We start from the raw sequence: 19,231 nt of genomic DNA, 5'->3' as shown, positions 1-19,231 counted from the left end.
AGCCTCTCAAGTTAAGAGCAGAGAGGCTGGGGACTGAGTGTGGGGAAAGGTGGGTAGGGGCAGGACAAAGTGGGACTTCTCCTAGGAGAGAGGGAGCCCCTGCCTCAGCCCCAGTGTCCCCTTCGGCCCCTGGAGCCTGTGGGGAGCTGGGGGAATCTGGTTGCTTAGCAAGCAGGTGGGCGAGCTGCTCGTGTCCCCAGACGCTCTTAGACTTTCCTCCCTGGAAATCCTCCTCCCGATTCCTGGGAAACCTGTGGGAAGCTCCGTGGAGCTGCTGGATGTGGCACCCTGCCTCCTCACTGCCTGGGCGGGGACAGTAGCAGGGAGGGACTCTGCTTCCCCACGTGGGATGGGGGCTCCTGGGTGAGGTGCATCAGGAGCCGGGGTGGTTCCCTGGCCTCCTCCCAAAGAACTTGAGGCAAGGAAGTGCTTGGAGGAGGGCAAGAATTTTGCTTCTGGAGCAGCTGCTAGGGGAAGGAGAAGAACCAGGTGGTGTTGGCTCTCCTGGAGAGCTGGGTGTGCCTTGGTGAGGCTGGGAGGAGTGGGCGATCACCTGGGACAAGACCGTGGGAGGCTCCTGAGGCAAGCAGGGGGTGGCTGATACTGGTGATGCTGTGGGTGGGGAGGAGAGAGCTATGAGCTCACTCCACGCTCTTCTCCGGAGCTGAACCCCCAGGTTCCACCTCCGCTTCCTCCCCTGGCCTCCCACTGCTGCACCAGCACCGTGTGTGCTCTTGAGGGCTGTGGGCACGGAGATCATGGAGTGCACCTGTTCTGCCCCCCACCCTGGGGAAAGCAGGACAGGCGAATGAGGACAGATGGGCTCAGGGAGGGGCCAGTCCCTCCCTCGTCTGTGTCTCCGGCCTTGTGGGCCAGAGCTTCCCCCTCTGCTGGGAGGAAGGACTGCTGGCAGTTTTGTTTACTCCCAAAAGCACCCCTCCTGCCTGGCAATGGCTTCTCTTCAGCTCTTTCCAAGTGTGTTCTTCGTTTCTCCCTGCCTGCGTTCTGCGGGTCCTGCAGTCCTGCTCGATGCTCCCAGCCTAACACCTTGACCCTTAGTGTGGTGGGCATGCGGCAGGGCACTTGAAAAACCAGAGGAAGCCCTTCAAACAAGTCTTCCTCCTTCCCCTTTCTCAGAGTGGGGCCTGAGCTGGCTGCATTTTTAAAACTCTGAGTTCGTGTCGTGCTTGTTCTCGTCATTTGTTGGAGAATCGTAGCTTCCTCTTGGCCCTGCTTGGGCACGGCCAGCAAGCACTCAGATCTGAGCCCCCTGTTCCTGGTGCCACCTTCCCCCCACAGAGTTTTCTTAGGTGGCCAGTTTGGTGCGATGTCCCCTATGCCCTGGATGAGGCAGTTTTGCCAGCTCCTCTTCCGGCATCAGGTCGTGGTGTAGGAAGAACTGTCCAGTGTGTGAGCTCATTCTGAGTTCAGGCCAAGACTGTGGGACACAGAACAAGGGGGTCCCACATTCTGTGTTCCCATGGGACGGGTGCAGGATAGGTTACCCCCGCGGGCGAATGGTATCTGGCAGCCAGTGAGAATATGCTCATCTACTGTGTGCTGAGTCCTCTGTGGTTGCGAGAAGATCCGTGATGCCAGGTGTGCCTAGTGCCTAGCACAGGCACAGAGTTGAGCTCGATAAACGCAAGTTGACGTTTTACTGTTTAGCATGTTATGTGTCTACCCATGATATGCCAAGGAACATGCCATAGCACACACTGTTGCCACCTCCTCCTTCTTGGCAGCCTGGACAGGAGTGAGTGCCCATTGCCAAGAGTACCAGGCTGCCCTGCTTTTGGGCTCCCACACTTCTCCCACGCTCTGCCCCATGGGAACCCTCCAGTGGCTGAGGATGTCTGGGAACTATTTTGGGACCATGCCCAGGATCTCTGCCTTCTGTCTCTCCTTTTGACCACTGCAGAATGGCCCTTTGTCAAGGATCTGTGATTCTCGACTTTCCACACACCGTGGGTCACTCCTACTAGTTCTTTCTTGCCTGCTCTTCCCACTCTTCAACCCTTTGTGAGGGTCCAGCAGGAACTCTTTCCTTCTGAGGTACGCTTACAAGCAGTAGTGAACTTGGGGAGATATGGAAGCAGGTGAGCGTGTCAGGCTAGAGTGGGAAGGGAACCAACCAAGAGGATCCCAGAGCTGGGTTTGAGGATGGAAAGAGAGAGGGCTTCCCTCATGCATAATGAGAACTGGAGTTAGCGTCCCAGAGCTCAGCTCAACCTCCTTGGTCACCTGAACCGTTTTTGAATGACATGGGAAAGGGAGAGGACTTTGCAAGGTAGACAGATGAGCTGAAGGGAGAGCCTTCCTGCAACCGTGGTGCAGGGCCCTGAGCTGCCCATGGGGATTCCTGATGGCTCCTGCAGCCCTCTGGCTGGGCTGGCTGAGGAGGGGCCTGGGCACTGGGCTCCCTCCAGCTGCAGATGGATGTTTCTCTAGAAATGGTCTTTGTGGTCTTGCCAAGTCCCCTCCCATATGCCTGAGGCTGTAGCAAATGGTTGGGCTGGCTGGGGGTGGGGGCAGGGAGTATGGGGAGGGGCTTTGGTTTGGCTCAGCTTTTGGGTCTTCCAGTCCTCTCAAGTCTTGTCTTTCCCACCCTGACCTCTTGGGCTTTTGGCCTCATTTCCCACACACTCTGGCATCTGGCAGTCAGCTGAGGGCTCCCCCTTGTTACCAGCAGGTCTGCAGCCTCTGAGGAGGAGATGGCTTCCTTGTGGATTAGTTTAGGAAGCCTTTGGGCCAATAGGGGACAGGGATGGCTTAGACGATTAGCATCTATAGGTGATCATGCTCTCTAGGACTGTGACGCCACCCGCATTCACTTTATCTCCCTTTTTCCCTCTCTTGGTTGTTCAGCATTTACATTTTTCCAGGTACAGTACTAGGTCCTGAAAAAATAAGAGAGATCATTATTATTTCATCTTCACAATACCACTGGAAGGAAGAGATAAAGACTACCTAAAACCATAAGTCTAGGTGGGAAACCCAATATTGGCAGTTCTTGTTTTTATACCGTGAGCACTTTTGATCTTTGTGTTTAGGGCTGTGAACTTGCACGTGGCAGACCAAACTCTTCACCACTAGATGTTTGCTTTCATCACTGGCTCAGTGGACCTCAAGGGACTTTAAAGGAAGAATCAAGATGCCAACCTCTTTTTTCAATAAGTCAGCATTTCTGGGATCTGGCAATTACCGATTAGAGTAGGAGGATCAGAAATGGACCAGTGGGGAAGAGAGCTTAGCTTTGAAAGGAAGGTGTTGGCTGTGGCTGTGTTGAGTTTGAGATTCAAGTAAAGCTGGATGGAAATACTGTGCCTGGGCAGTTTACCTTGAACCTGAATTTGTCTTCTCATTCGGAGTGTGTGGGTCCCGCAGCCCTTACTGCTTCAAGGGGCTCCCACGAGACCACTGGCTGAGACGACGAGGGTGAGAAGTGCAGTTGGCCAGTTTCTTTTCCTGTCTCTTCCCAGCTCTTGAGTTCTGTCATTAGCCATGGGGCAGTCCCTTAATGTCCCTGGACTTCAGTTTCCTCTGTAAAATGAAAAGATAGCCTTCCAAAGTAAGTTTTGAGAAAAACTTACTTTGGGCCAGTTTTCTTTTTTTCTTAATTTCCAAAACATTGCAGACAGAAACAGGTCCTGCTTTGTACAGCTAGTTTGCGGCTCACACACACACACGGGAGTTCAGCACCATCCAGTTCAGCAGCAATGGTCTGTGAGCCATCGGACGAGGAGAGTCTACAGAATGCGTTCTTGGATGTCACGGCAGGTTCAAATCGCTGTGACAGCCTCCAACGGCTTACTCTTGGTTTCTGTGTTTACGTTACGGTGGACTGGTCATAAGCAGTTACGAGCCATTTCCTGAACAGCATTACTTTTAAACTTTCCTTCTGGGAGAGCAGAGGGTCTCTGTTTTGAGGACATGACTTCCCCTCTCTTCTGTACTCTCCATCTTGTGGACAGAGCCACCAGTTGGAAGAGTAGAGATCTTGCTATCCCGGAGATTCTTTTGGACTACCTCGAAAGATTTACTTGCATCTCAGCTTCTGTAGATAAGGATGCGTCCTGCCTGCCCTTTCATCTCTGGTGGTGGAGTGTCAGAACCTTCAGAGCCCCCTGAAGGCACAGGACTCTGTGTGTGTGTGTGTGTGTGTGTGTGTTTGCGCGCGTGTGCGAGTAAACTACATGGCTCAGAGGAAGAGAACAGCTAAAGGAGAGGCCAGGTGTCTTGTAGATGCCAGGGTGGACTTGGGCCCTGCAAGAAACTAAAGCTCCATTGCCTCAGGCAGGGCACCCTGAATTTTGAGCTTTTTCCATTCAGGGGCTGTTAATAATCTAGAGGTAAAACTCTTTTCCTCTGAGGATTGATCACAAACTGCCCTGATTTCTGTAAGGACAGACCTCTCAATATCGATTGCATGAGTTTGAGCATCTCCTTCCTACTTCGTGCTCCTCCCCTGCCACACACTGTAAATTTTTTTTTTATGCTGAGGATCTTTGGCTTTTTCATTTAAGATGCTAAAGATTAGACAAAATATAAAAATACTAATTTCCTTCTACCCCGGCTGCCTCTTCCTAGAGGAGACTGGGGAGGGGCTAAGGAGTAGGTAACAGAGCCACAAAAATTTTCCTTAACAGGCACACATCCCAAGGACAGTAAGATTAGGGTCTGAGCAAATCCTGGTTCCCTCTGTGGCCTGGAACTCTTGTGCCCTCGGTGCTTGAGTAATTGGATTTCTCAACCCCACCTCCAAGCATTTTTCACGTGTAATCCTAACCTCATGGGCTTTGCGAAGGAAACAAAGACATTGAAAGGGTTTGCGACTTGTCCCTGACAGTGAGCTCCTAAGCGCCCTGGCCCATTGACTGAGTTTTCTTGCTTTGCCTCCTCCGCAGCATGCACACCCCACCCCGCCACCCCCTCCCCAGGAGTCTGCTCTTTCAGCTTGTGGGCCTTGGTTCCCAGCCCCGCTAAACTGACAAGCATTTACAGAGGAGCTGTTTCCTACCAGTTCACCTTCCTGTACCTTAGGAAGTTTCCTTCTCTGATTCTTGCTGGCCACTCTGCAGAAGGAGGAAGAACTGGGAGGCTAGTAACTCCAGGCAGAGGCAGAGACCCTGGAAGGGGTTCAGGCTGAGAGCCTGGTCTGCATCCCCAGACAGACTCCCTCTGCTGCACCTTCTCCCTTGAGTGGGACCCCTGGGCCAAAAGGCTTTTGTCTGCTGGCTTGACCAAGTTCAGGCTGGGTGTAGAGGGTGCCTGTGCCTTCACCAGGTTCTCTGGACCCAGAAACGGGGGACGGTGTCTTCCCAATCGGGATCGTTGTTGCTCTACACCTGAGCTCTGGCGGGGGGGGATACAGAAATGGATTTTCAGTGGAGTGCTGGAGATTGTGCCTGACAGAAGCCCATGCTGTTTTCCCTGTCACTACAGATCCCCTTTTCTTCTCCCGCTGTGCTCTCCATCCTAGGACGCTCTTCATGGCCTCAGCCCGTCCCCACTCTGGCTCCTCGTGCTTCGAGCTCAGCCCCAAGTTCTAGACTGAGCAGAGAGGGCCTCTGACTGCACTGCTTTGCGGGGCGTAGGCCAAGGACTCCTTGTGTCAGAATTATCTAGGAGCTTGTAAAATGCTTCAGGGCTGCTCGGCCAAGATAGCCGTCTGCTGGGGTCAGACCCATGGGTTCCTGTCGCACAGTTAGGTAGAGTGGAGACAGGATGAGGGTGGCATGGGGGCCCCAGAGATTACTGTTGGAAGCTCTGGGCAGGTGGGCCATGTGGCATCCCCTTGCTCAGTGACCCTACCACTTGTCTCTGAACCAGGTCCTACCTGATGATTGCGCTGTATGCTGACCTCTGCCCTGTGGCCTTTCTTCCCACTATTATTTCTCCTTGGTTTCCTGTTTTCCAGCTGTGGGTTCCCAGTGGTGTCATTTGGACCCTGGGTAGTAGTTAGGGCTTAGCTCTGGGGTTGTGTGGTTGGAGTGGTGTATGTCTTGGGGCTGTACTGGCAAGTGGTCCGGAGCAGTCTGAACACCTGGCCGAGAGCCAGAGCCCAGGGTTCTGTGTCCAACCCCCTCACTTTCCAGAAGCTGCCTCCTCCATGTGGGGGGCATTGCTCCCTACTGGGTCTTTGCCTGAGGTCTGGAGGAGGCGGGATGTGGAGGAGGACCTGGGTGTGTGCCAGGGCACTTCAGCCCTAAACACTCTCACCCCCACAGCCTCCACCAGGATGGGCCGGGGCCATGTTTCAACTTGCCTAGAGAGTTTCCAGTGGCAGTCACTCTGGTTCAACTAGTTTAGTGGTTCTCAGTCCCACTGCGTATTAAAATCATCTGGGGAGCTTTTAAAAAAGGAAATATCAGTGCCTGGGCCCCAGCCCCAGAGACTCTGATGTAATTGGTCTGGAGTGGAGCCCGGGCCCCAGCGTTTTTCACAGCTCCCCAGGTGATTCAAATGTGCACTTGGGGCTGAGAGCCACTGCCCTCATCCACTTTGGCCTTCCCTGTGTCTCCATACCCCTGGCTTGCCCCAGAATTTTTTTTCATCCATTGATAATTTTAGTGATAATCAATATAGAGTCTGGAAAAATCAAGACAATGAGACACATCAGACAAAATACTGGATTGAATGTTTTGGTCCATGAAACTTATCTATGAGTTCATATTTATTAAAACCAGAATTTAAGAGGGAGACTCTGTAGCAGATGATGGAAACTGAGTGTATTCCTCTCAGTTTTAAATTTTTTAAAAACTTTTTATTGAAGTATAGCATACACACAAAAAAGCATGTACTGCCTACAGCTTGGTGAGTTCTCACAAAGTAAGCGCACCTGTGTAACCAGCATCTGGTTTGGAAAGTGAGTACCCTCACCCCATTCCCAGTCCAGAATTTCTATGGCATTTGGGCAAAGTCAGGTCAGGCTATGCATAGTAAAGCAGCGTGTGCTGGCTCTGGGCCTGGAGGGCCTCAGCTTGTCCTCCAGCAGCAACGCCGCTGCACGCCTCTGTGGGTACTTGAAACGGAGTTGGTGCACGGTGATGGGTTGCAGGGCCGAGGAGTCTCTCAACCCCCTCCCCAGTCTTCCTTTCTTCTCTGTCACCCTTAGTGCCTTTTCCACCTTGGCCTTTAGGCTTGCCGGTCCTCAATCTTGGCTAAATCCAAAACCTCTATATCATTTCTTAGCTTTTTATTCTCTTTTTTGATTATACAGATAATGCGTGTTCTTGGGAAAAATTACAAAGTGGAAATAGAGTGGGAAGAATTTGCCCATAATTTCACAACCCACTTAAGCAGTGTCAGCTGGAGTATCTCTCCAGACTTGATTCTATCTGTACTATATACTTGTTTTGTGTTGTTCGTAAAAATGGAGTAAGGCCGCGTTACAGTCCACTTTACTCTGTGTAATGACTGGCTGTGATGCTGTTTATGGAGCGCTTACCGTGTGTGGGGCACATGGGGTAAAGTTTTCATAGTTCTCTTCTTTAGTTCTTACGACAACTAAGGCAGGTGGTGTCTCCCCACCTTTCAGATAAGGTGACTGTGATTCAGGCTAGTAGTGGGACCAAGGGCTGACATTTCATAAGGGAGTGGAGCTGGAATTGAGGCCAGGGCTGGCTGGCTTCCGAGCTGATCTCCTTGTCAGTAGACTACTGCCTCTCTCCTGGGACCGTCCTTCCAGGTTAAATTCATTTGGCAAATATTTAGTGAGCAGAGGACATTGTTCTCCTTAGTGATTTTTTTTTTTCCTTTTCACTTTAATGTGCATGTCTCTAGTGTTTTACCCATAAGTGTGGCCCTGCTGATTGCTTGGGTCTTCTATATCATATTAAGGGCATGGTTTCCCATTTCATTTTATTAGGAAGTTTTTTTTCCTATTAGTAGTGGATTTTTCGTTTTGTCACATCTGTTTAGCGTGGTTTGAATTTCTCCTTTGCCTGTTAATAAGATGAATTGTGTTAATACACTTCTTAATATTGAACCATCTTTGCATTCCTTAAATATACCATACTTGGTAATGGGGTATTTTTTTTAACCTGCTGTTTGATGTTATTTATTAACATGGGAGTTTTGCATCTATATTTGTGAATGAGATTGACCTATAATTATCCTCTTGTGTTTTCATTATCAGATATTGGTATTAGAGTAATAGTAACTTCATATAATGGATCATGAAACGTTTATTCTTTATGCGCTGGAACTATTTAAATGATACAGTTTAAAGAATAATTTAATTCCTTAAGGATTTGAAAAAAAATCTGCTCTTGAAACCTTCTGAGCCTGGTACCTTTTTTGAGGGATGGTTCTTTTTTGCTTTCTGATTTATTTTTTCCCTGTAGCTATTGGTATGAAACATTTACTTTGTGCTTTCCACGAAAATGATCTGTTTTCAAATTTATTAGCATAATGTGTATACAGTTATTGCTTTTTAGTTCCCTCAGTATTTATGATTTTTTTCACTTTCTTAATTCCTATTGTCGTATTTAATTTTTTCACTTTTCCCTCCTCAGCTTTGCCAGAGTTTTATGTAATTTAAAAGTGCAGAGATTTGCCAGTTGTGCCTTCTGTTTTCGAAAGCATTAATTTCTGCTTAGTCTTTATTGTCTTTTCTTTAGGTTTATTTGGTATGTGCTTTTTCCAGATTCTCAGTTGGATCCCTAGGACACTCTATTTTTTCTATCTTTTTCTACTTTTCTTTTTCTTCTTTGATCACAAACACATTTAAAAATATGACTCTTTCTCTAAGTTCTACTGTGGCCTCATTCTCCAGGTTTTGATGTTTTGTGTCTTCTAGAGTTCTTTGGGATATGCTGATGGCGTACCCAGGGTCTGAATAACAAGTCCTGATTTAGCCCGACTCCCCCTCCTCCCTACAAGGGCCCCGCAGAGAATCCTTGTACCTGGGACAATGGCAAGGCCAGACTATGTAGCGCTTGATTACTCTTGGGAGCTTTGCCTCCAAACCCCTAGATAAGGACCTAGTAATAGCTTATCAGCTTAGCCCCCAGGACCTGTGGAAAACTTTTTTTTTAATCTATGCAAAATCGGGTTGAATTTATTGTCTAGGATCAGAGCATATCCTAAGGCCAAAAGGAAATTTTAGTAGTATTTAGAAAAGCCTCATGCATTAGCACCAGAGGAAATGAAGCTAAGGACAGTGAGAGAGAGAGGAAAAAAAGTGACCCAGAGCTCAAGGCCCAGTGGAGCTTGCCTAGGCTGTGGGTTCAAGTCTTCCTCTCTGCTTCTGTCTTGTACTTCTGGAAGATAGGGCCCAATTGGTGTCCACAGGCTCAGAAGAGTGTCCTAGGATGGAGAGGATAGTAGAAGAAGAGTGAGGGATCCATAATACCAGGAAAAGCAGGATGGGCATCTCTTGGGGACAGTCTCCAGTGCTCCACTGGAAATCTATTTCCATATTCTCCCCTGGAGCTCAGGAGCTCAGGGTGCAGGGCCACAATGATCCCAGTTGGGAAGGCACAGACTCCCCTCTCTGGGTCTAGCCTGGTCTGGCATGGTGGGGGGAGCCCTCTGTACCCAGCCTGAACTTGTTCAAGCCAGCAGAGAAATGACTTGGCCCAGGGGTGACACTCAAAGGAGAAGGTGCAACACCTTGGGGAGTAGATTATCTTACGTTTTATTTTGACTCTTCAGAGAGCAATAAAGGCCAGGGGGAGGGTATGGGCTGGAGCAATGGACTTTGATGTTCAACCTAGAAACCAATAGCAATATTATTATTCTTTTTTTCCCCAAAATGGAAAAGAAATTTTTAAGCTTTAAATAAAAGTAATACATGCCCATTTAAAGAAATCAACTAATGTAGAAGTATATGAATTGGAAACTGAAAATCCCTGTTTCTTCTCCCTCTTGGTGTAATCTCTATTAACAATTTATACAAATCTTTCCAGACTTTGAAATGAGCACATGAACTTACTACCTTTCCTGCGGTAATGTGTTCATTTTTTTTGCATATTCTTTTATTTGCTCATTATTGTGTTGAGGACATCTTTCCATGTCGGTATGTTTTTCTTAGCCTTTTAAATGGCTGCAGAGTTTTTCATTTTATGGGTTTATTATAATTTTCCTGTTGATGGACATTTACAGTTCCAGTTTTTCACAATTATAAATGATGTAATTAACATATTTTTACATATTTTTGGGTTATTTGTTCACATATTTGTGTAGGGCAAAATCATACATAAGGGAATTTTAATTGACATTACTGATTTATGCTGCCAAAAGATAATTTGATAATATCTATTAAATTTACTGTCTTGGGGGCCAGCCCAGTGGTGCAGCGGTTAAGTGTGCACATTCTGCTTCGGCAGCCCGAGGTTCACCGGTTTGGATCCTGTGTGCAGACATGGCACTGTTTGGCAAGCCATGCTGTGGCAGGCATCCCACATATAAAGTGGAGAAAGATGGGCGTGGATGTTAGCTCAAGGCCAGTCTTCCTCAGCAAAAAGAGGATTGGCAGCAGATGTTAGCTCAGGGCTAATCTTCCTCAAAAAAAAAATGTACTGTTTCACCAACACTGAATAAGGGATTATCAGTCTTTAATTTTTGCCATTTTAATTTCTTTTATTAGTGAACTTAAGAATATTTTTAAATGTTAGCCACTTCGCGTTTATTCTGTGTATTACCTGTTATATGTCCATTACCCACTTTTAATTAGATTGCCCTTTTGTTGATCCTTAAAAGTTCTTAATATATTATCAATATTAACCTCTGTTATAGTTTGAAAAAAAAATTTTGGTCTCTCATTTGTCTTTCATTGTCATATGGAAATTTTATTTTATTTTATTTTATTTTGCTAAGGAAGATTTTCCCTAAGCTAACATCTGTTGCCAGTATTCCTCTTTTTGTATGTGAGCCACCACCACAGCATGGCCACTGACGAGAGGTGTAGGTCCATGCCTGGGAACCAAACCTGGGCTGCTGAATGGAGTGTGCTAAACTTAGCCACTAGGCCACTGGATCTGGTCTGGAAATTTGATTTTTATACAATTGGAATTCATGACTATTTTGGCTTCTGAGTTTTTACTTTATAGTTTTAGATATTTAGATCTCTAAGCTGAGATTTATTTTTGTATATGATAAAAATGGGGATGAATTTTTCCCAGATAGAAAGCCTATTATCTCCAGCCTATTTATTGAATATTTATAGTTTTCCAAATGGTTTATAATTCCATCTGAAGCATTTTATAAATACACATGTATTCATGGGTGTTCAAGAGCCTCTCTTCAGTTCCATTGAATTATTTGTCTGATTCTATGTCACTATTTCATTGTTTTAATTACTGCAGTTTTTATGTAACAGTTTGGTTTAAAAAAAAAAACCCAAAATTCATTTTTTCCACAACATTTTTTTGGCTTTTCTTCTGCATTTTCTTTTCAAAATAAGCTTGTAAGCAGCTTGTCAAGTTCTGTGAAAAATGTTGGGATTTTTCAGTAGGAATCACATGGAACTTAGAGATTATTTTGGGGAGAATGGACAGCTTTATAATGCATCTTCCCATCCAGGGAATGGGAAGTATATCTTTTTACTTATTTTAGTCTTTTTGTGTGTCCATCAAAGCCTGAAAGTTTTCTGCATGTAGATCTTACACGTTTCTCATTGAGTTTATTCCTAGGATGTTGTAGGTTTTGTTGTTGCTGCAGTGAACGGCATCTTCTCTGTTCCCCTTTTTAACGCGTTACTGCAGGTGTGTTGGCAATGCTCTGGTTCTTGTCAGCTGCTCTGTGATGCTGTCCCTGACACGCCCACTCCCTGGGTCCAAGCAGCCCCTTGTTCCCTCAGTCCCCATATGCATCGCCTCTAGCTCTGTAGCAATACTTTAGTGCCTGGTATGAGTTCCTAGTGGTGAGGCGCTCATTTCACTCAGTTTCATTCCCCAGACCCTGGCACAAAGCCTGGCATGCAGTAAATCCTTTTAATAAGCGCTGTGGAATCAAATTGATGAGAGAGAGAGAGTGAGCTTCACCTCCTCAAAGTGTGACAACCTAGGCCAGTGTGAGGAGCAGAATCGAAAGCACCCTGGCCCCAAGCCTGGAGGCTGTGAGCTGGATAACAGAGATGGGGCACCTGTCCTGTCCCCACAGTACAAAGAAGGTTGTGGGCCATTTCCCCACAGGCAGAAATCAGGGAGGAGCCCTCTGAACCCCCCCCCCCAACCATTACCCTGGGACCGACAGGCCACTTGTCGTTAACCCTCATTAGTACTAACCAGCAGGGAGAACTACCTTCTTGGTTCCCAAACACCTGAAGGTAGCATAGAACACAGACTGATCTGCAGCTGCTCTTCCGGGATGAGCATTCATCAGGGCTAGAAGCAGAGCTTGTAAAGGCCACCGGTGAAATGGGCTCCACGTGTATGTGCTTGCCCTCCTTTCTCAAAGGTAGTGTCTTTCTTCTCCCCTTCCTGTTCTCCTCTGACCCCCACCCCCACACAAGTGATTTCTAGGTGAAGTTTATTCCTCTCAATGTGCTAATCCTCCTCCTTGTGTTTGCATTTGAAGCTCTTACTTGTAATTGGGGAATGAAAGGCACCATTTCTTGATGGAGCTGTCCAGTGCAAGCCACTCTGCCCTGCCCCACCACTGTTGTCCCTTAACTCCATAACCCCAGGTCCCTGGTCGCTGCTGCTGCAAGAGCTAGGGTGGAGCTATCTGCCTGCCTAGGAAGGCTGGGTCCACTGGGACCCATGAACGAGAGACCCCCCCCTCATTCCGGGGGCATAGGGGCTACAGACCTGGAGACAGAAGAATTCCCTGCTGCTGTTAAGCAGGAGTCAGGGTTCCTGCCTCTTGCCCTGCACAAAAAGAAAGTAGGGGGAGGGGATCTACTTGGCTTGCGCGTGTAAAAGAAATCACAAGTAGACCTGGGCTGTGAGCCGCTTCCCAATCACTCTGTAACATCGTGCGTCTGGTTCAGTATGTCACCGGGTTGCGTTTGACTGTAGCAGCGAACTGTTCTGGTTTAGGCAGTGGTCTGTGCTTGCCCTCCCCTTCGATGCTTAGGGCGGCAAGGGAGAAGATACGCTTTCTCTGGCTCCTCTGCGAGTTTATTTAAATCCCCCGGGGAACAGTGGAACCAAGAGTTTGAGGAGGGAGGTGGGAGTACTGCTCTGGGCTCCAGCCTATCCACATCTTGCTCCCTCTCCTGGTGCCCACCTGGAGAGGAAGAGCAGCCCCAGGGCTAAGGGAGGTCACCATGGACCTCCGCTTGTGCAGTGCCAGGTCCTCGGGCCGGCGTGGCAGCCATGGCTGTATCTCTGCCAGCTCCGGAGGAGCCGCCTTCTCAGGGTGCGGAGCAGAAACTCTGACAGATGGACCTCGGTGAACCCGTGGAGCTGTTCCACATGCCTTCTCTCGGAGCAGAGAGCGTTCTGGCAGTGAGGCTGCCACGCCGGGCTGCTCAGGGCTTCAGCTCACCTGTTGGAGAAAGCCTTTTCCTCCCCCTGCATCCCCGCCCGCTTGCTGCTCTCTTTCAAAGAGCAGAGGCACTGACCACTGACTGGCGAGCTTGCATGTGCTCGTGGTGGGTGGAAGAGAGTGCTGTTCCCTGCCAACTTGTAGGACCTTCAGTTCACCCAATTTCTGAACCAGTTGGGACTTTCCCCTTTTCTACGCCCATCCTCAGTCCACCCCGTGTTATTGGAGAGGCATTCTCAGAGGGTTGTCTGGGGAATGACTACCTGTGTACCCACATCCCCTCCATAGACACACAAGGTTGATCTCTGGGGGTGGGACCTGGGGGTCTGCATCTGTGCCAGCTTCCTACAGGTGATTCCTCTGCCCACTGGAGTTGGAGAACTGCCCGTCTGTGGACTAATGTAGAAGGGGCTCTGTTTATTTGGGGCTCTGAATACATGTTGGGGACTGAGAAGATACACCTCGAAGCTCTGTGATGGTTTGTGAAAAGGCCAAGCATTATGCAAACACTTGTGAAAACCCAAGAGAGACAGGTGTCAAAGCTGATAAATTTCAGAAAAGATCAAACTCTAGGAAATAGTTAAAATTTTTTTGTTGTCCGTTAAAAAGAATGCAAATTCATTGTAGAAAAATCAGGAAGTTCAAATCAGCAAATAGAGAAGCTAAAACATTCACAATTTTACCACTCAGAGAGAACAAAATTTGGTCTTTCTACAACAATCATATTTTTAAAATTTTAAGTGTGTTTTTTGATTTTTACCCCTGATTATTCAAATAATACGTGTTTATTATAAACTATTTTTGGTGTAAAAATTGGCGTAAAATGTTTAGATTTGCAATTCTTTTATTGCTCTGTTTAGTTGTGATTTGCGCTTCTTTGTGAATCTATTTTTCTTCTTTGTGATTTTTCTTCTGAATTCGTAAGAGGGCTTCAGATATTAGAGGTATTAACGCTTTATCATACCTTGGCAAATATTACAAACATCTTTCCTTTTTTTAATGTTTGTTTTTGTTTTATTTTGCCAAACGTTTTTTTCACATGTTTATATGATCAAATCTCAGTCTAGTAGTTTATCAACTGGTTTTTTTGTTTTTGGTTGTGCCAAACAGAACAGACACAGCTTTCTCAAATTTTAAGAGGAATGGAAAGAGGTTGGACAGATGTGGGCCAGGCCCATGCTTCTCACATGTTGATCTTCATCCTCCTCACCTGGGACTCTCTTTACAGCGCATCTTCTCTTCAGCAGGTGTGGGGGGGGCCTGAGATTCTGCATTTGTTACAAGCTATCTGGTGATTCTGATGCTGCTGTTTGTTGGACCATATTTTAAGTAGCAAGGGGCAAAAGTTTCCAAACCTGACTGATCACAGAGGTTCCTGAGGAGCATTTTGGGACGTGGAGTTTTTCTGGGCCTTATCCTAGAGATGTCAGGCTGGGAGACTGAGTCCCAGCTTGGTCACATCTGGCTGGGTGACTTAGGGACTATGCCTTGGTCCTCTGAGCACTCCGATTCCTTGTCTATACAGTGGAGAGATTGGGGTCGGCCTGGTGGCATAGTGGCTAAGTTCATGCGCTCAGCTTGAATGGCCCTGGGTTCACAGGCTTGGATCCCGGGTGTAGACCTGTGTACCACTCATCAAGCCATGCTTGTGGCAGCGTACCACATACAAAATAGAGGAAGATGGGCACAGATGTTAGCTCAGGGCCAATCTTCCTCACCAAAAAAATAAAATTAAATAAAATGGAGAGACAGTATTTACCTCCTAGGGATCTGGGAGAATTAAATGAAAGAATAAATAAAAGAGATCAACATTTTTTATGAGCTAGAAGAATAACGTAGTAAACAACTACTGGGCCTGGTGCCCTTTTTTGAGGGTAGTTTCTTTGACAAATGTCTACTTGTTTGGTGTTTGATATTTTCAATATTTCCACCTCTTCTTTGAATAAATTTTTCTAAAAAGTCCTTTCATCTATATTTTCAAAGTTTTTAATAAAGCACTACATCTTATTCACTGATGATGGTTATATTCTTTTTCATATTTCTAATATTGTTTATTTATGTTTTTCTTTTTAAAATGATCAGCCTCGCCAGAGGTTTGCTTATTTTATTGGTCTTTTGAGAGCCGTTTCTTAGCTTCATTTGTAAATACCACTACATTTTGTTTTGTAATCAGCTTTTTCTGTCTTTATCTGTGATCCCTTTTTCCTCCCTTTCTTAGTTTTTATTTTCTAGCTTCTTGGATTGATGTTTAATTTATTCCTTCTTATTTAACAAAAGTGTTTATAGAAGCATGAATTTTTCTCTGTTCATAGCTGTTGTTTTCATTGATATTCATTAATCTTCAAGTCTGTAATTGTGATTTTTTTCTACAGAAACAACTCTATTTTCATGCTCATATCAGTTTACATAGTAATAATATTTAAAGTCCATATGTTCTTAACCGTAACAAATACAACTAACATAAACAGATTGGAAATAAATGTAATTGTGATTTTGATTTTTTTTTTTCCCCTTGGCCCCAGAGTTATTTAGGAGACTTAGGATTTCCAGATGTTGTGTTCCTTTTGGTCAGAGAGAGCTGAAGGCTGCCCTCCCGGGGCTGAGCTGCTGTCAGTGCAGGCTGTGGCTCTGTGCTCCACGTGGGCCTGTGTGTTCCGGTGGAGCTCATGTGTGTGTGCTGCTGAAGCTTTGGGTTAGCCCTTTCGGGTGTGCACGAGAGGAGCCGTCTGTGCCCTGTGCGTGTGGAGGGAAGGGGTCTTGGGAGGAGAATGGGGTGCTCCCTGTTCTGAGGTTCTCTGCTGCTCCTGACAGCCAGCCCGACACTGTCCAGGTGGCCCCTTTCTTACTTGCTTTTTGCTCTGTGGTTCTCATCCGGTGCCTGGGGTGATGTCTGGGCTTCCCGTCCCTCGTGGGCGGGAGCGCTGGGTCTGGTGGAGGGCGAGGACTTGAGTTGGAGACCCTAAGTTCTAGAGCTCTCCCACTTCTGCAGAGGAGCCGTCCTCGTCCTGTTTCCTGTTCCCCATCTGTAAAATGAGGATAATGCTACCTTTTCACAGAAACTGAAGAGTCTTAGAGATCATCTAGTAACAGAACTCTTTTAAAAAATATTTTCATTTTGGCACAATTTCAGAAAAGTCGCAAGAATAGTACAAAGAATTCTCTTCACTCAGATTCCCAGATGTTAACATTTTACTACATTTGCTTTCTTCTTTCCTATCTCTTTCTCTATAATTTTTATGAACCGTTTGAAAGTAAGTAGCAGACATGACGTCCTTTACTTCTAAATACTTGAGTGTGGATTTTCTAAAATCACATAACCACGGTGCAATGATCAAAATCAGGAAATTAACATGGATACAACAGACGTAATCTACAGACCTTATGAACATGAATAACACCGATCTACAGACCTTATCCAAATTTTGCCAGTTGTCACAACCTCCTTGGTAGGAGAAAAATCCCCAGATCATACATATTTAGTGGTCCGGTTTTTTTAGTCTCCTGTAATCTGGAGATCTTCACTTTTCCCTGACATTTTTAAAGAATTTTTTAAAAGCAGATGAGGAATTTGAGGCCCAGGTAGGTAAAATGACTTGTCCAGGGCTTTACAGCAAGACAAGGACAGTCTTAGAAGGCCTGGGACTGGGAATCTGGTCTCTCTGCTGAAGGGCTTGCCTAGTCACCACCCCCACCCCCAGCTGCCAGGTGAGCACTTAGCTCCTGGGTCTTTATCATCAGCCGGCTCCTCAGGCAGAGAGGTGGGGCAAGCCCGGGTCCCCAGGGAACTGCCTTCTCCTGCCCTTCCCTTTGCCCCTCTATCTGCAATACCAGCCCACAGAACCTGCCCCCACCCCTTGCCTGACTGGTTAGGTGTTGGCCAGGGATCGAGGCCATCACAGCTGGGGAGAATGAAGGACTTAAAAACTGGTCTAGCAACTGCCTCTCCCTTGAGAACAGGGCTGAGGAACAAGGATTGCAGCCTTGGGTGGGGCACAGCTGCTGCTTTGAGAAGTGACACCCTCGGGTTGGGGCTGTGGGTATCGAGCCCCCTTGGCAGTTTTGGGGTTAGTGGCTGGGCCTTGTTCATCTCCAGCCAGAAGTGGGAGCCTGGGATGTGTCCTGATGCTGGACCAGAGGCAGCTGGTCACCTGTTCACCTGCCCCAGGACCCCTGCGGAGATTCTGGAGTGTTCATTTACATTACAAGGGGGACACCTAACAGATAATTGACTGTAAGGTTATCTTGCTGTGGCAGCATCCTCTTGTATTGTGGGTATTAAAAACATGATTTATTTTTTCAACAAAATGATTTGCATTTAACTTGTTAAGGGCATGCTGATTGCTTAATGTATTTTCCTTGTCTTAATTAGGTTTTATTTTACTGAATCTCTTGCAAACTCACCTCCCCAACTTTTTTTTTTTTAATAATGAGGACCTTTTGAACCAACCTAGATTTCATGTCTGATTGTTGTCTGTGACTCTATTCAGCTGATCAGTGGGTTTTATGTCCACAGTTCTTTGTTTCAGCGACCCCTGCCTCCACATTTTCAGAGCTCGTCTCTTTCTCCCTCAACCCAGAGCTCTTGGCCACAGCAGCTCACTTCCTTCTCCTCTCAGGAGTTGCCAGGCCCTGCTGTCCTGAGGGTTCTTCCCTTCAAAGCTGGGCAGTGCAGTGGGAGGTGGTCTCCCCATCTTGACCGCCACTTTCCCTGAGATAAGACTGCTGCCGTTTTCACGTTCACTTGTAACTGCATGGGGAAGTGAAAGGAGTGATGAACAGTTGTGAGAGAGTCATCTTGAAGAGTTTTCTACTGACGTTCCGGTCGTTTCTCTGTCCCTTTACCTCCACCTTTGGGGTGGGCTCACCAGCTCAGCCCTCCCCTCCTTGAGCAACAGCTCAGTTTCTGCTTTTGTCTTAAAACTTCTTATGGAGATGGAGACGAAGCTTTTCCCTAAAGGTTTTTTATTAATTAAAGTTTTATTGAGATACAATTCACATAACATATAACTCACCCATTTAAAGTATGCACACAATTCAGGGATTGTTAGTATATTCAGAGCTGTGTGACCATCACCACTATCTATTTCAGAACATTTCTGTCACCCCAAAAAGAAACCCAACACAGTAGCATTTACCACCCTCCTTGTTACCCCCAACCCCCTCGGCCTTAGACAACCACTAATTTTTTTGTCTCTAGGGATTTGCCTAGTCTGGACATTTCATATAAATGGAATCACACAACATGTGGCCTTTCCTGTCTGACTTTTCACTTAACATAATGTTTTCAAGGTTCATCCATGTTGTCGCATGAATCAGTACGTCATCCCTTTTCACGGCTTCATAATATTCCACCCCCCTAAAGGCAGACTAGAGACATACCTTCTAATTTGTCACCCAAATGAGATGAAACCCTTGTGCTCAGGTGAGAAAAATTCTACCTGTTGTTACTGAGGTTATTACCTACAGCCTTTGGGGCTGGTAGAGTCTTTCCATTCAGCCAACCAGAACCCTGACTGAGTGCCAGGTTGTCTATCACTGTCCGCAGAGGAGTCACAGCCCCAAATAGAGGTGGGAGGAGGAGGAAAGAAACTACCCCAACAGTCAATACGTGACATGGGAATGTAGCAAAACATGGGGGAACCTAGGCTTTCAACCTCAGGGGCTGAACGTATGCTGTATACATACCAGGGAAAGCAGTGCAGCTATTAAAAATAAAATTCTTGAGGAAGAGTCAACACTATGGGAAAATACTTATGATACACTAAGGGAAGAAATTAGCATTAAAAAACCC

The 19,231-nt window shown here is 46.6% G+C and overlaps 1 protein-coding gene across 7 annotated transcripts in view; it reads left to right on the top strand.

The window, feature by feature from the left end:
• The window catches only part of TET3 (tet methylcytosine dioxygenase 3), a 102,387-nt gene that overhangs the window by 18,035 nt on the left and 65,121 nt on the right, over window positions 1-19,231 (top strand). The window lies entirely within an intron of this gene.

The sequence above is a fragment of the Equus asinus genome, chromosome 6 (genome assembly GCF_041296235.1).
Source record: "Equus asinus isolate D_3611 breed Donkey chromosome 6, EquAss-T2T_v2, whole genome shotgun sequence".
NCBI lineage: Eukaryota > Metazoa > Chordata > Mammalia > Perissodactyla > Equidae > Equus > Equus asinus.
This window is presented reverse-complemented; position numbering and strand designations above follow the sequence as displayed.